The sequence below is a fragment of the Daucus carota genome, chromosome 7 (genome assembly GCF_001625215.2).
Source record: "Daucus carota subsp. sativus chromosome 7, DH1 v3.0, whole genome shotgun sequence".
Classification (NCBI taxonomy): domain Eukaryota; kingdom Viridiplantae; phylum Streptophyta; class Magnoliopsida; order Apiales; family Apiaceae; genus Daucus; species Daucus carota.
In genome coordinates this window covers 10,948,264-10,964,378 of record NC_030387.2, presented here as the reverse complement: position 1 = coordinate 10,964,378, position 16,115 = coordinate 10,948,264, and the positions used below count along the sequence as shown (strand labels likewise).

The 16,115-nt window shown below is 36.2% G+C and overlaps 1 long non-coding RNA gene across 1 annotated transcript; it reads right to left on the bottom strand.

Moving 5' to 3' along the window:
* Nucleotides 1-13,299: 13,299 nt before the first annotated feature.
* On the bottom strand, nt 13,300-16,054 carry LOC135147867 (uncharacterized). Its single transcript, XR_010285810.1, has 3 exons — nt 15,430-16,054; nt 14,158-14,268; nt 13,300-13,666 (listed from the first exon to the last, which is right to left on the bottom strand). It is a non-coding gene; the product is annotated as an uncharacterized LOC135147867 (long non-coding RNA).
* Between the last annotated feature and the right edge of the window lie 61 nt (nt 16,055-16,115).

The window sequence follows — 16,115 nt, the reverse complement described above, 5'->3', positions numbered from 1 at the left end:
CAGACATAACCTGGCATGACATGGAATGTCATACCGTGTGTATGCTTCCTGACTTAGTCTGGTATGACTTTTAATAAAGTCATACCGTGTCATCCATTCAGGCATTGGCAGTTGTGTGTATGACTTGCGTTATTATGACATATAAATGTCATACCGAAATGTTCTACATGGCTTTGGAGGTGTAAGTCATACCGAATGACTTAGTGACCAAGTTTAAAATGTCATACCGTGCCTATGCAGTATGACATTGCTTAATTATGTCATTCCTTTCTTGTTTTAGGGCATGGCTTTGTGTAACAATGTCATATCTTCCTTTGTAATGTCATTCCTAAGCTTAAAAGTCATTCCTTTCAATGTCATACCTAGTTCAAAGTGCTTGCCTATAAATATGGCTTCACTTCTTCATTTCCAAGTGTTCAAGCATTGTAAAAGCTTTCAAGTTGTTTGTAACTTGCAATTGTTATATCCACAGTTTTCTGTGCTTTGATCACTCGATTGTTTTAATCACTAAGTTAGAATACATCCTGTCGAATTTATTCTACGAACTTTAGTGGACATTAAAACGAACCTTATTAATTATATAACGACTTAAAACATTGTTATATTAATTAATTAAAATCTGATTAACAAGTTTAATTCAAATCAGATTATTCCGCCGCGATTTTTAGTGACGATTGTATTCAACCCCCCCTTCTACAATCGTTTCAGGACCTAACAATTGGCATCAGAGCGAGGTTGATACCATTTTTCCGTATCAGATCCTATACACACTCTGTAACGTCCAAATATTTTTTATTCGAATTAATTTTATTCCAAAAATTAATTCTGATTTAAAATATTTTTCTTTCAAAAATCCAAATCTCATCCAAACACTATTCACTTCAAATCCTTAAACATGAGTACACAAAAGATCAGTAGCATCAAAATCCCACCGTTCAGCCAGGAACACTTTGGCCTATGGAAGAGGCACATGTTCCTATTCCTCCGCACTGCGAACAGAAAATACATCGGGATTTTGGACAAAGGTGTTACTACTCCGATGAAGGTCATATTAGCACACGAAGAGGATGGTGTGTTGATACCTCATCAGGTCATTCCGAAAGAACTTTCTGAGTACACCGATGAAGAGAGTGATCAGATGAACTTAGATGATGCATCTATGTGTAGAGTGATTTTTGCGAGGAACTTAGATGAACCTCAGGAACGGGGTTGGGAGTCTTTTTGCGAGGCTCCGGAGGCGGTTCCCTTGGCTATTATTCGAGAGTTTTATGCTAATGCCAAGGAGAATCGAGATGGATTCACGGTGGTGCGGGGAATCCGGGTGGATTATAGTGCGGAGGCGATCCGTAGAGTGATTGGGGGGCGTGCCAAGCGCCGTAATGAAGAAGATTGGGTTGTTGAGAGGATCGGGCGTGCTAAACGCCGGTTTGATGATGATCCGGTTGATCTTGAGCGGTTGGTGTATGATATGTGTGTGCCGGACACGACTTGGAAGATGACTGCACCTCCTTTGCCGGCACATGTTTCTTTTCCAGCAGCCGCTTTGAACCGGTATGCGAAGGCGTGGAACGCCTTCATCTGTGCTAACATCATGCCATCTTCACATGGGCATGAGGTGACAGTGGATAGAGCTATTCTGCTCTTTGGGATTGTCTCGGGCAAGTATATTGATCTGGGACATGTTATTCATCAGGGGATTCTGAGGTTCTTACAGGGAGGAACCACTGGTGCCATTCCATATGGCACAATTGTTACGAAGCTTTGTCGATCGAGTGGTGTGCGTTGGCCAGCCAACGAGCAATTACAGTTGCCGGCAACACCTATTGATCATTCGGCGATCAGTCGGATGACAGAGTGGGAAGGAGGAGTTCCCCACCCTCGAGGCCTAGGATACATATATGATGAGATGCCAGGGGGACGTCCAGCATTTGTGAGGAGGGAGCAGACTAGAGCTTCTGGAGCTGGTACTTCTCAGACGGAGAGGAGCTCCGAACCGATGGGAGATGTTCATTATCGCCGACTAGCGAGACGGATGGACGCCATGCATGACATCCACCAGAGGTTTGCGTTTGACTTGACACAGGCTCTAGGTAGTGCTTTCCAGGCACAGGGGGTCACAGTTCAGTGGCCAGTATTCGGAGCAGGGATGCAGTATCCTCCACCTGATTCACCTCCAGCAGAGGAGGGGGAGGACTCGGACTCCGAGTAGGTATGTGGGTGCTCTAGCCTTTTTATCACTTTCAATGGGGACATTGAAAATTTTAAGTTTGGGGGTGGTAATCTAAGGAAGAGCATATATTATGTTACTATTGCATGTGTTAGTTAGTTCATGTAGTTCACGTTTATTTTATTTTTCTCATGTTTTCTATGTTTTCTCATGTTTTTTTTTATTTTTTTTTTCTCATGTTTTCTACGTTTTCTCATGTTTTTTTTTTTATTTTTATTTTTATTTTTCTCAATTTTTTTATTTATTGTCGTAGTTAGTATCACGAGCATTTGCATGAATTATGAAGTTAAGCCAAGTTAATTGCCTATGATGAGTTATGTGCGTAGTTCTTGATTAGTAGTTTCAATTGCAATGCTAGGTTAGTACTTGAAAATTGCTTGTGTTGGAAATTGTAATTCACATATGTTCTTGAGATAGGATTTAGACGAAATTCCATGAATTCTAGGATTGAATTGAGCACCCTTCAGCTTAGGTCTGTAAATCTTAAGTTTGGGGGAACTGAGGGGTAGATATGCCTTTCTAAAAAAAAAAAGAAAAAAAAAAGAAAAAAAAAATAAAATAAAATATAGTAGTAAATAAATTCACTAGAAAAATAAGTGGTATAATTAACTAGGTTGAGCTCATTAGTACTCGAGTAATTAAGTCTGAGGGGACTTTGTGCCTAACAACCTAAAGCCCTTCGTGGTTTGGGATTGTTGACCCAACACTCGCTACATGGGTACTAGTGCATAAATCTTTAGGGATCTCAACCATTGCACAGTTAATATAAACCACTAGAATAAAGTGAATAATTGGTGTGTGAAGTCTTGTGGTGTTCGTATAGCATTTACACTGCGAAGCGCTCTGACCTTAGACCAAGCAATTAATCACCAATAGAAAAAAAAATATATAGGTAATAAAATAGAAGGGTGTGGATATTCTTTGGGACCTTGGCTTTAGTTGGACTTGAGTGACGGGGTGTTAGTTTTAAACTTTTACGATTCTTGATTGGGATTCTGTGGGAGTAGTAGTTTTTGTCTTGTCTCAATAAAAGAGCATGCTTGCACACACTGGCACTCCACACTTGTAAATAGAAGAGTAATTGACTTGGTAGCGAGAGAGATGAAACTCGAGAACATTAGCACAATCTGAGGTATTATAATTGGCACGACAATTACTTCATAGTTCACTCATTCATCAAGTAGTTGCATTCATGCATTGCATTGTATTATTGTATAATGTCGTTGACGCTTGAGGACAAGCATCAGTTTAAGTTTGGGGGTGTGATAAGTGGTATTTATACGCACTTATAGGCCTTCATTTCCACTTAAATTGGTTGGTTGTACTTAAGTGTTTAGTGTCTTTTAATGTGTTTTTATTGTTTTTCTGTGCAGGTCACGAGTTGAGGTGATGAAGTGATTTTCTATCATTTTAGGTTGGTTTTGGTGCATTATTTGCAAGAATAGAGAATTGTGGATTCATCGCGACTTGGGATTTTGTGGGTATATCTTCTACAAACCCTCACGAGAGCACACTCGTCCACTAGAGCTATCTAGGGGTTTAAAGGGCTTGTTGCATATGCTAAATGCAACCGTGATCACCTACGGAAGTGGTACTAGAGCGAGGAAGGACATGCACGCGAGAACGAGCGAGAAACGAAGAAACAGGGCCACCATGACAGACAGTAGCGCGCCCGCGCTACTTGTTAGCGCGCCCGCGCTACCTTCTGCTGTCACTAGCGCGCCTGCGCTAGTTTAGCGCGGCCGCGCCCAGCAGAAGTGCCCCGGGCCGATTTTTGGAGCTTTTCTGACGGATTTTCGCAGCGGTCGAGGCCCGGTTGACTTGGTCAATGTAATTTAATTTCTCGTGTGTAAAACCCTAGCCTGGTAGAAGTAGTTGAGTAGAGAACAATATCGTAGTTTCAGTTTTAATCATTCAAGCACATTATCAATTTGGACTAGATCGTTCTTCGCGAGGAAGTGACAGTTTCGAGCGAGATCGTGAACATCAAATCTGTAACGTGTGATCCTTATTATTAATTCAAGTATTTTTATTTCGTTTAATTCTTGTCTTTTATTTATCATGTTTTCATTGGAACCCATGATGTCGATTAGTTCGATTATGAACTAACCGCCTTCATGGGGTTCTAATGGATTTATCGATGTAGTCTAGTAACGAATATTAATTGCTTGATTTTGTGACGTACGTTGATTTCTTTGCATGAGCCGTGCTTATTTCTTCTTAGGAGCGTAGCTAACTTCTAAGTTGTTTGTTAATTCTTTCTGAAGCGAGAGTGGATGATTGAATTCAGAACTATGCCATGTAAACATAGGATTATGTGAATGAAACATAATTTGTGATAGACTTGAACTATTTTTATCACCCTGTGTAATCACGATAGACGACTTGCTATTAAACCTCTCTGCTTACACTACCGCTATAGAGATATAGGGTCTGAGCTTTGTTGGTGTCCATGAGATTTCTATCTTAATTGTGGATTTTGATTGGTATGATATGTGTGCAACGAGAGTTGGCATGTATTACTTTCGTGTTGTCTGATTAGGAACAACAGTCGCATGTTAATCAGTAATTTCAATTCTAGATGAATTCGATAATGAAGTTAGAATCCCATGTGTTTTCCTATTCTGAATTTGATTAGTAAATTTAGTTATTAGTATAAAAAAAAAACCCTTCCTTGTTAATTGTCTTGGCAGTGAAAATTACTCATACATTGTTGCATAGGTGCGTATTCTTAATTCACCAGTCTCTGTGGGAACGAACAAATATATTACTTGTGATCACGTGCGCTTGCGTGTAGATTTTTGCGAACACTATACTGCCTCTTGTTCATGTTGTAATTCAAGCGGAACTGCTCAAAACTCTTGGGCAAGCTCATAAGGATAATGTCAATCTGGGTTTCCCCGTCAAGCTCAGCACCAAAGATCTCGATCTCATTCAGATGTGACATCATCTTGAGAACATGATCCCTTACAGGTGTACCTTCAGCCATCTGAGTGTTCATTAAAGCCTTCATGACTACTTGCCTAGCAGCCCTATTCTGATCTCCAAAAAGTTCCTTGAGATTAAAGAGCATATCTGAAGCAGTGGCCATAGCCTTATGTTGATGCTGCAAAACACCCGACATTGCTGCCAGAATGTAAAATCGCGACATCTCATCAGCCTTTATCCACCGCTTATAATACTCTTTCTCCTCATCAGGAGCATCAGCAGCGGGCTGCTCAGGCTTGGGTTCATAAGTGCATAACTTGTACTCCTCAGCAGTCAACACAATGTCCAAATTACGTTTCCATTCAATATAGTTAGGTCCAGTAAGTTTGTTATCCTTAAGTATGGTGAACAGTGGATTAAAACCCATTTTATCCTGAGAATCATGCATGAAAAAATTGCATTACACATAAAGAAAGGTGCATTAAAAATTAAGACCTATTGGTTCCTCTAACAATTATTAAAATTAAATGCACCATAAGTTTCTGGTACGTCACGATGGGTGACATGTATACCACCTAAATTTGTTTATACGTTACTTCGGTCCTATTACTAAACAATAAGCCACGTTGGGGTGGTCTATATTATTTTTCATAGCTAAGTGTATACCATCATCAAATCTTAAATTATCCGAAACCTATGGAACTTGGTACGCCACGATGGGCGGCATGTATACCTTCCAATATTCTTTGAATAGAATACTTCAATTCAATATTCGTGTCTGGTTTGATTTCTAGGCAGTGGAGGAGTCACATCGGTCTCACTTAATACCCATAAGCCTTAGAAATCGCCCCAAATCAGAGATAAAGAAAATTCGTATCCATTCGTATTAGTTTAAGAAGTTTGTTCCAGTAATATCCATAACATTCTAGACACCATAAATTATATGCCACGATGGGTGACGTATATATAATTTATATTCGTCTTTATGTTAAATTACATACAAAAAATGATGGAGACCATGAGATTTAATATCATATTAATTCCCTCTCCCACTTAGAATTTACTTTGAGGATTTTAATCTAGATGCATCGCCCTATGTTAGTTCTTCGAAGTCCACATGCATACTATCATGGTCATAGCAACACAAAGAACACATAACATGGCAGCATAATATCATGATTAGAGCATTAATGAAAAAACATCCCTATGTCCATGTCATTCTAGCATGCGAAGGGTTAGTATCACATGGCATAACAACAAAGACAAGAAACACATAACAACAATAATCAAGTATTATGTAAATCATAATAAAACACATCCGCTATTATGGCCCCGGAAAAATCAGCTTTGAATTCATCCTTCGAAAGATTCCAGAAAACTTCGAGAGCCCATTTGGAGGCCTAAACGGCCTCCGAATGCCTCGAAAAATTCTGAAAAACAGACTCGAAAACAGTTTTATGTCCGTCTCGTTCTGCCGTCTCCGAAAAGTGCTCGTTCGCCCAAATCGGACATCATATGCGAAAGTTACGGCCAAAACAGTGCAGCACCCCCGAAAATAGATCGCAGCAGCGGAAGATCTCTGTTTCTTGCAGCCCCGTTGATCAAACAATTACATACAAATTGTACAGACGAACCAGCCTATTCTATTACATCAGATCATAATCTAAAACAATTACAAATTTAATTACAAGATGAAACTATCACGATCAACCCTCGTGATTTACAACAGCCACGATAAACCACGTGGAATCCAAACATAACAGAATAATTAAAACACGGCCATAATAGTGGACAACGACCTGCATCACAGAACCACTACATACATGCATATATAATCATGACATGGACTTCATATCATAAAACGCAGAACCGCAAACCTGGCTCTGATGCCATTGTAGGAACAATCGGACCTTGGCCCTGCGTTTTATGATACTAATTAAAAGTTCGAACAAAATATTAACCTTAATCGCTACGACGCAAGCGATTCAAATCCATGTCTTCTACTGTATTCTCTGATCTTGAAAAACATTTCAATGACCCGAAATATTTGAGTGAAAGAGCTATACTAACTCCAACCAACAACATAGTAGCTCATGTAAATGCAAAAATTGTTGATAGAATCCCGGGGGAGTCGCGAAGTTACTACAGTGTTGATCATGCGGAGGATTATTCTGGAACTGAGTCTGATTTAAACCATAGTTTCCCTCCAGAATATTTGAACTCCCTTTTTGTTCCTGGACTTCCTAGCCATGAACTCAAACTGAGATTGGAGTGGTGGTGATGCTGATGCGTTATCTTAATCAAACACTTGGATTATGCAATGGAACAAGGATGATGGTGACTAAGTTACTTCCTCATTGTGTAGAGTGTGAGGTGATATCTGGAAACTTTGTTGGCAGTAGACATTTTATCCCTCGAATGGAACTCTTTCCCACCGATTCCAAACTACCATACAAGTTGATGAGGAAACAGATGCCCCTGCAGGTGTGTTATGCAATGACAATTAATAAGTCACAGGGACAATCTATTGATAAATGTGGGGTTATATCTACCTAATCCGCTATTCAATCATGGTCAATTGTACGTTGCCATCAGCCGTGTGACGTCCCCGGAAGGACTTCCAATATATATAGAATCTGAAATGGGTGTCACTACTAATATAACCCAGAATATAGTGTTCAAAGAAGTTTTTTACAATTTACCAACTGTTTAGGTTCTGCAGTATTCCTATTCTAAGAAAATTGTAATTTCTAGAACCATAACAAGTGACAGGGACCTTTTGGTGAAGTTTGTTTTTGTTTCGCATTCAAAAGTTGGATCATTACAGTATTTGTCATTTACTACAGTGCTTGCCCACAGGTCTTAATATCTTTTTTACAATGCAAATCTATCAATAGACACTTTGACATTAAACACAGAATATATAACTTTTGATTCAAAATCGTATTTATGATCAGAAACTAAATCATTCCATGACAAACTTTATTTCACATTGATAAAGTCATCCACCACATTATCAATACTAAATGTTAAAGAAAATTCCCTGATGACAGTATTTTAAAATTCTCATCTGACCACCTTGCTAACCATTGCCTTCTTCCTGCAAATTCCTATTTTAGAGACTAAGATCTATGTACAGATAATGTGGACAAATTAATTATGTGCAACATAGAGAGTTGAATGGCGAGGCAATTCAAAGAAAAGTAACCAGTAGACAACTCCAAATGGAAACCTTGCAAACTACATTTGTCTTCAAAATACAGTGGAGAATAACAATAAACCGCAAAAGTACAAAAGTTATCAAATGTAAAAAACTCCAAATGTAAGGAGGATACAGAAATTCTACATTTCTGCTTCACCATCTTTCACTACCTGGAGAGTGAACTGATCGAATGAATCAACTGCACATTCAAATATGAGGACGTCACCTACCTCAAGCTTCATACCATCTTTCTTACGAGTGCAGAGCATCCAACATCCATTTCCCGAATAAGCGTTAATACTTTGAAAAGTGTCCCACATATTAACCAACTCTCTGAACTGATTGATATTTCCTAAAAATTAAGAAAAACATTAAAAGAACACCAACTCGCTGAACAAAATCAATCATAGTAAAAAATATCAAAAAAATTACATCCAATACAACTCACAACAAAGTAACAATCCTCGGACATATGCTTCTCTTCAACAACTATCTTGAAAAATGAACCTTTGGACGAATATTCTGAATTACCATCTATGAAATAGACAACATCAAATATTGGATCAAACAATAAGTAATACACCAGTACGAAAGTTTTAGTAAGAAAACATACAACTTAATATTCCATTTACCAATAGAAAGTGAAGTGCCGGGAAAAACAATCTCATTCAGATTTCCATCTAAAACAGAGATTTTTATCACAAACTTCACATGGAACTCATACAACATCATATGGAATACGCCGAGGCCAGCAACACCTACTATATCAAAAAGACTCCGCAAGCCCGTGAAATTCTTCTCATTTCGACACTATGAACCACGAAATTTCTTACCATTGCTGATTACATAGTCAATACAATTAGGTAAAGCAAATTCACAACGCTCCAAGAATGCAGCCGGAGGGGTCTGTTTCACAATAACTAATAAGAACTTGAAAAATGCTCAATATGATGTCTAAAAATACAAGCATAAATTAAAGTACAGTGAAACAATTTTGACAGTAGTTACAATCTCATCTCCATCACTGTCAAATTCACAATTCATCTTTACAAACCTCCAGCATCCATCCCCGATAGTCACTGTGATTAATCCATGCACTAATTATATATTAGGATTGAATCTATAAAGCATAAACAATATATATTATGAATTAGGTTATTTACTTAATCGGGGATAACAATCGTTATAATAGCGAACTAATTTTGGGTAGCGGATTTAGGAACCGTTAACACCCAATATGTAAACATAGATGTTATATCGACCAAAGTACTCAATTAACATCAATTCACCCCCTTTCAGCTCAAAATCCTTAAAAAAAGTGAAAACCCACTCAAAACACCTGTACTCGTATCCAATCGTAGTGGCAGCACGTAACCATTCCGGACTGTAAGCTCAACAGTATCAAGTAGCAAATGACCGTATTAACACAAGCAGATTAAACTATGTCAAATAAAATACGGTGGTACCAGTTCATTCGAAGATGTATCAGTGCAACTTAATTTGAAGCAGAATTTCGCAGCAACAAGTCCAGAGGATTCCATTACTACAAAAAAAAAGTATACACACTATTAACCACCGTAATGGATCTAACAAAATCAACATAAACAGCTCAACCATTTCAACATACAGCAATGAAATTGAAAAAAAAAGTATTTACAGAGCGAAAAGAACAATGGCAAATATGTTTTCACAACTAACACGACTACCTCCTGTTAAGGACGAATCAAATCACTATACTGATGTATATAGTGAACACAATCAATTCAGAACACACGAATAAGAGAATAAAATAACTAAACTCTTATTAACACAAAACATAGTAGCTTACAAATAATCTCTTAGTGATTTGTAATTTACCACTAAGAGCTGCTAGGTTACAAGAATAATGTACTCGATTGCTTAAATCCTCTAGAGTAAACCCTACGCTTTGTTTATATACACAGTTACATGATATCTACTGATTGATTTAATAATAATCTGCTTCCTAAAATAATCCAATCAATAGCTATATTCTGCTGTCCTGATCTGCATAATCTTCCTTAATCTTTATCTTCCCTGTTTATCGAGATCTTCTTCTAGAAATCAGGCGCCTGCAAACCCTGACCATCGTTAAACTCTGATCCAGCTGGCAGTCGATAAACTCTGATTTCCAGCTAAACTCTGATCTTCATTTCTGCACACTAAACAAGTCAGATACATGTGACATCATCAAAAATTTAACACCTCCACAGCAACGAAGAAGCTTGAGGTCTGAAAGAACAGTTCGTAAAGTGATGTATTCAACTTCACAAATAAAGTCTTCAGATACATTATCCTATTACAACTTTTGTTCTTAAGGTCTAAGAATGTATTGTATGCTTTTAGTTTATTATATTAATATTTCTTAATAAATTTAATTCAGTTGAAAACCTACTTTGATAAATTGTTCTGCACTACAGACTTTATAAATTTACTAACATTTAAAGGCATTGGTCGGTGATGTGCAAAATTTTAATACGAATTCTATGCTTTTACTTCAATTCAAATACGAATTATATATTAAACTTCAATTGAAATCTTTGTTTAAACATTTCGGACCTAATCGTTAAACGTTTCATGCCTCACATATACGTTAAAAAGGTGTTTCTTAATCCAAAAATATTAAAAAATTATTAACGAAAGTTTAAATTAATGAATTTGGTATATAAGTGCTTTCATAATTACCGAGTTTTAATCTGTTTTGACTTACTATGAAATATGATCTTTAGTCTCCTTGCTCCGGAGGACACATCTAAACATAAATGTACTATTATACTAACAACATATTATCTTCTAAATCAAAAAACTACTTACAATTAAGCAAGTGTCTAAAATCACAATACCATGTTGTATGTTATAGGCTAATTAGCAATTGTTTAGAAGATAACTAATAGGTTACTGCGTAACACATTTCTAATTAACATTGATTTTAAACAATCAATGTGAAATAAGCAACCAGATCAAACCGATGTTCTAAACATTTCAATACATATCATTCTTTAATCATGTGGAACAATTGAATTACTTCTTTTAAATTTAAATTTGTTACATAATATGAATTGTATATTTTTACTTCATCTCAAATTTGTATTACAACATTTAGGACACATTTATATTACGTTTCAACTGTTGTGATATGAATTGTGAGTGCATATGTGTTCAACTGTTGTTCCTGATATGTACCCATCAGTCCACTAAGAACAGCCTTATATAATAATGTGACCCATAATAAATAATATTTACAAGTATTTTTAGTTACGTTAACGAAGTGAGTTCTTATATTTAAAACCTAAAAGTAGTTATGACTTCACTTAAAATATCATTTAAATATAGAGCAGTTTTCATAATTCTACATTTTTACAAATCCCGCATTATACTAGGTTAATAAATTCAAGTTTTAATACTCCCTACATCCCATTTTAAGTGTCTTGTTTTGAATTTTAACGGTTAAATTGACCAATCTTTGACCAAGCATAAAGAACAAATTTATTATTATTTTAAAAAATTAAAAATTACATTTTATAGTATATTATATGTACTGTATAATGATATAATTTTTTTACTTTTAAATATTATATTATATGTGTAAATTTCAGTCAAAATGTAGTCAATTTGACCATTCAAAAGTCAAACAGGACACTTAAAATGGGATGGAGGGAGTAGTATTTTGATGTTCAGTTTACTGTCTCACTATATCATTAATTATCATTTATATATTTAACAAACATGGATTGGATTTAACTAAATCGAACGAGGAAATTTATTTAATAGATTAAATACAGATGACAAACACGGAACATATTATTATTATATGTTTGTGTCCACAAACCTTAACTCTAACATAGTAGAGAATCTTATCATTAGTCTCCTTGCTCTTGAGGCCACATAAAGCCTCTTACATCTGACACAGACTTAAATACACTTTCGGCGAGCTACCATCTCCATCACTGCTGAAGGTATACACCTACGCGTTTATGTTGATATTTATTGTTCCTCAACAAGCAGTTGAAATTAATGTTATTCTTTTTCTCATTTATTCCGCAGTTGAGTATAGTATCATGGCTTTCATCGAACATGCTGCTTTATCAGATCTGAATGAGTCAAGATATGATTGAACCATTTGCGTCAGGGCACAAGCCATTTGGCAAGGAGTTAATATGTGGAACAAAGAGTTCTGCGGTCTGAACATACTCTTTGTTGATGATGCTGTAAGTCACTACTCTTCAAAGACCAGTTCGAATGTTGAGCACTGATGAATTTTGATTAACCTAACAAATTACATTTTCTACATTTTAGAATCATCGAATCCATGCTTTTATCGCTGCTACACTTTCTGAACAATTCAAGAATCTTCTTGAGGAAGGCTCGATTTATCAAATATCAAACTTCTCTGTCAAGTTGTATCATGGGGATGAAACTTATCGAGCAGTTAAAAATGTCAAACACATTTACTTCAACAATGACACGACTTGCACCAAACTCACTGAAACTGCTTTGAAAATTCAGCCTCTGAGTTTTGATTTCCATTGTTTCACTACTAGAAAAAAGGCCTTAGACATCGGCTAAAACCCGATGTCTATCTAAAATTCGACCGATGTCTTCGCATGTGATGTTAAAGATACATGTGCAAAGACATCGGCTAAAACCCGATGTCTAAACTGGGCTTACACAGCGCTTCTGGGATGTACCTGATGTCTGTTCTTATATTTAAAATCAGTTGTTTTAGACTTTTAGCTATGATGTTTGCCTGATGTGTACAGAGTTTTTAGACATTGGTTATGTTCCACTAAACTGTTGTGAAGTCAAGAGTTTTAACATCAGTTTTTATATACAAGTGATGTCCATTTTGAACTGAATTTAAATGACCACCCTGTTTTTGCTTAAAACCAAAATGTACTAAATATAAATGCAAACAGGTCATGTCCATACAACCAATAAGTCATGTCTATAAAACCAACAGATCAAAAAAAACAAACACACATATATATATACACATATATCCACTTCTCCGATTTCAAATCCAAAAAACTAGGTACCTAGCTACCAAATACAATCCACCATCCAACCAAGCACAATTTCTCCGAGTATAATTCTCAATGTGTTTTGTGTCTCTGAAGCCAATCATTACAACAATGCAACGAATCATGAGCATCCAGTTGATCTCAGTGATATTGATCTGACCGTGTGTATCTTTTTAGAGGTGTGGACAACCTTAACTCCATGAAAACGGCCAAGTGATTGACGTCTCTGGTCTATGATAGAAAATGTTGCACTGCTGATTGCTTTGCTTCCTGCAACAAAAGAAAGGATGAAAAGCATCAGCACGGGGCACCTTATACTTTCTGTATTGATAAATGAATTAGAATATGATATATGTCCAACATTGTATACAGCAGATTTCAACCAAATTTATACCCACATAATCATGGTGTAAATTAATATTATTGCGTAAATTTAGAGACTCTACACAAGGATAATGATGATAAGTCTGCCAAAACCTACAATGAGATTATCGAAACACATCAACTACAATTTCAAAAAAAAATTAACATAAATTCAATTAGTATAATCAAGAACACAGCCTGAGCATCAAAATTCAAGACCAAATGTAGAAACATTGCAAATCCATGATGAGTAATCTGCACCCTTCAGATTAAAAAGAACCAGATAACAGAAATACATACAATTCTTTTTAATTAAAAAACAAAAAAAGAAACAACTAGTAGAACACTAGACCTCAGATAAATGAGGATCTAAGAGGAAAACAGAACAAAACACTTACAAATATAGTTTGAGGCATTGTAAAAAAGCCCAAATCCCTCAGCAAAGAAAAGAATTGTCTGGTACAACAAAACCATGCAATCCCTTAGCAAAAAAAAGAATTGCTCTGGTCCTGTAAATTGTAGAAGTTATATTAAGATGAAGTGCAAAGTACCAGTAGTAAAGAATTGATTATATTAACTGTGAAATAATTGATATAACATTGAGGGATGCAGAGACATAATAACTGATCTGGTAGCTACTAATGTGATTCTTCGATGAGTAAGCTGCTTGACCCATATATGCCAGTATCAATGCATGATAAATCATCAAGGTAAAAGCAATCTGCAAAAGAATATACCTAATCTGCAAAAGAAACAAAAATCCCATTAGGAGCCCACAGTTTTATAAAATTAAATATACCTAATTACCATGTTGCTACTAATTAATAATTCACTATTTATGAGTTTTCCATTACGTGTTTGGTAGAATAATAATCTAATCTTTTATATTGATATTGCATGAATTTGGCTGAATATGCAACTTTGACGCAAAATACCATTTAGCCTTACTGATGTAGTGTCTATAGTTACGCAGCACAAGGTCTGTTTGGTCATCCTCAAATTACATCTATGTATTATATGCATCTTCAAATATAGGAACCTGTAGTTTCATTAGACACCTGACTTCGCTTTTGGCTAGGGCATAAGCCAGATAAATGATTTTAGTTCAAGAAGTAATGCAACTAATGACATCAGAAGGCAATCTTCTAAAGCTTTTACATACACAGCAAGGTCATCAGAAGATATGCATCAAAAGACAAGCACGGAGACTATTACTTCATCCAGTTATTCATTTATCAGGACAAATGATCCCAATGTAGAATTAAGGAGTGTTTCCATCTCTCTATCTCTCATATTCTGGCAGGCTTGCTGTAAGCTACTATGTACCGACTTTTTATTTGCTCGAGGGCTTTCTTAAATTGTGAACTCTTACAGTACCGATATGCATTTATGCGATTCTATCACTACTCAGGTAATGCTTACTTCTTATTTATCAATATACACTTGATATTCTTCCCAAAGAGTTGTACATTGAAATATATATGTTAACAATATATGCAGGAAATTTAATCTAATATCCAATTTCCACAAAACAAATACAATTTAACTTACAAAGACCTTGTAAAATAGGTTTCAGCTCAGGAAAATGCATCTAATTCTATAACCTCGGGACAGATATGCACCGAACAAAATCTGATAACAGAGCTATACACAATCAAAATGAAACAAACCTCTTCAAGCTCGCTGAAACCTCTTGAAGGCTCCAAACCTCCAGATCTGTTCAAAAATGAAAAACCCAGATAAAAAATTTGAACAAAGAAGGAACCCTAATTACAAATAAACAAAACCCAATCGAAATAAATAAAGCATGGTCAAGAAATTAGGCATTCTCGAAGCTGGAGCTTGATTAATTGAAAATTCATCCAATTTGGGGTTCAATTGGACCCCTAATTGAAATTGGGCCGAGTTATAGACAGAGAGATGTGACAGAGATGTGAGACAGACACGAGAGAGATGCGGCGGCAGCGAGAGGCGGAGGAGATTTTGAGGGAGTCGGGAGTGAGTGAGTGAGAGGTGAGATATCGGGAGTGACGGAGTGGCGTGAGATGTTGGAAAGAGGGGGAGATGTTTTTGTTCAGTGTGGGGGAAATATTTTTGGTTAAGTGTGAAATGTTTGTGAAATAAACAGGGCAAAGCAAGCCCGCGTGTTTTTTAGTTTTTTTAAAAATTTGAATTAACAACGGGTATAATTTAAACCGATGTCTAAGAAAAAATGACAACAGTTATGCTCTGAACCGATGTTTATTTCACGATTCTCATTTTTTAAAAATAACTATTGACATCGTTTATTTGCTCAACCGATGTCGAAATTTCACGATAACATCGATTAAAAAAAAACTGATGTCTGAAATGAACT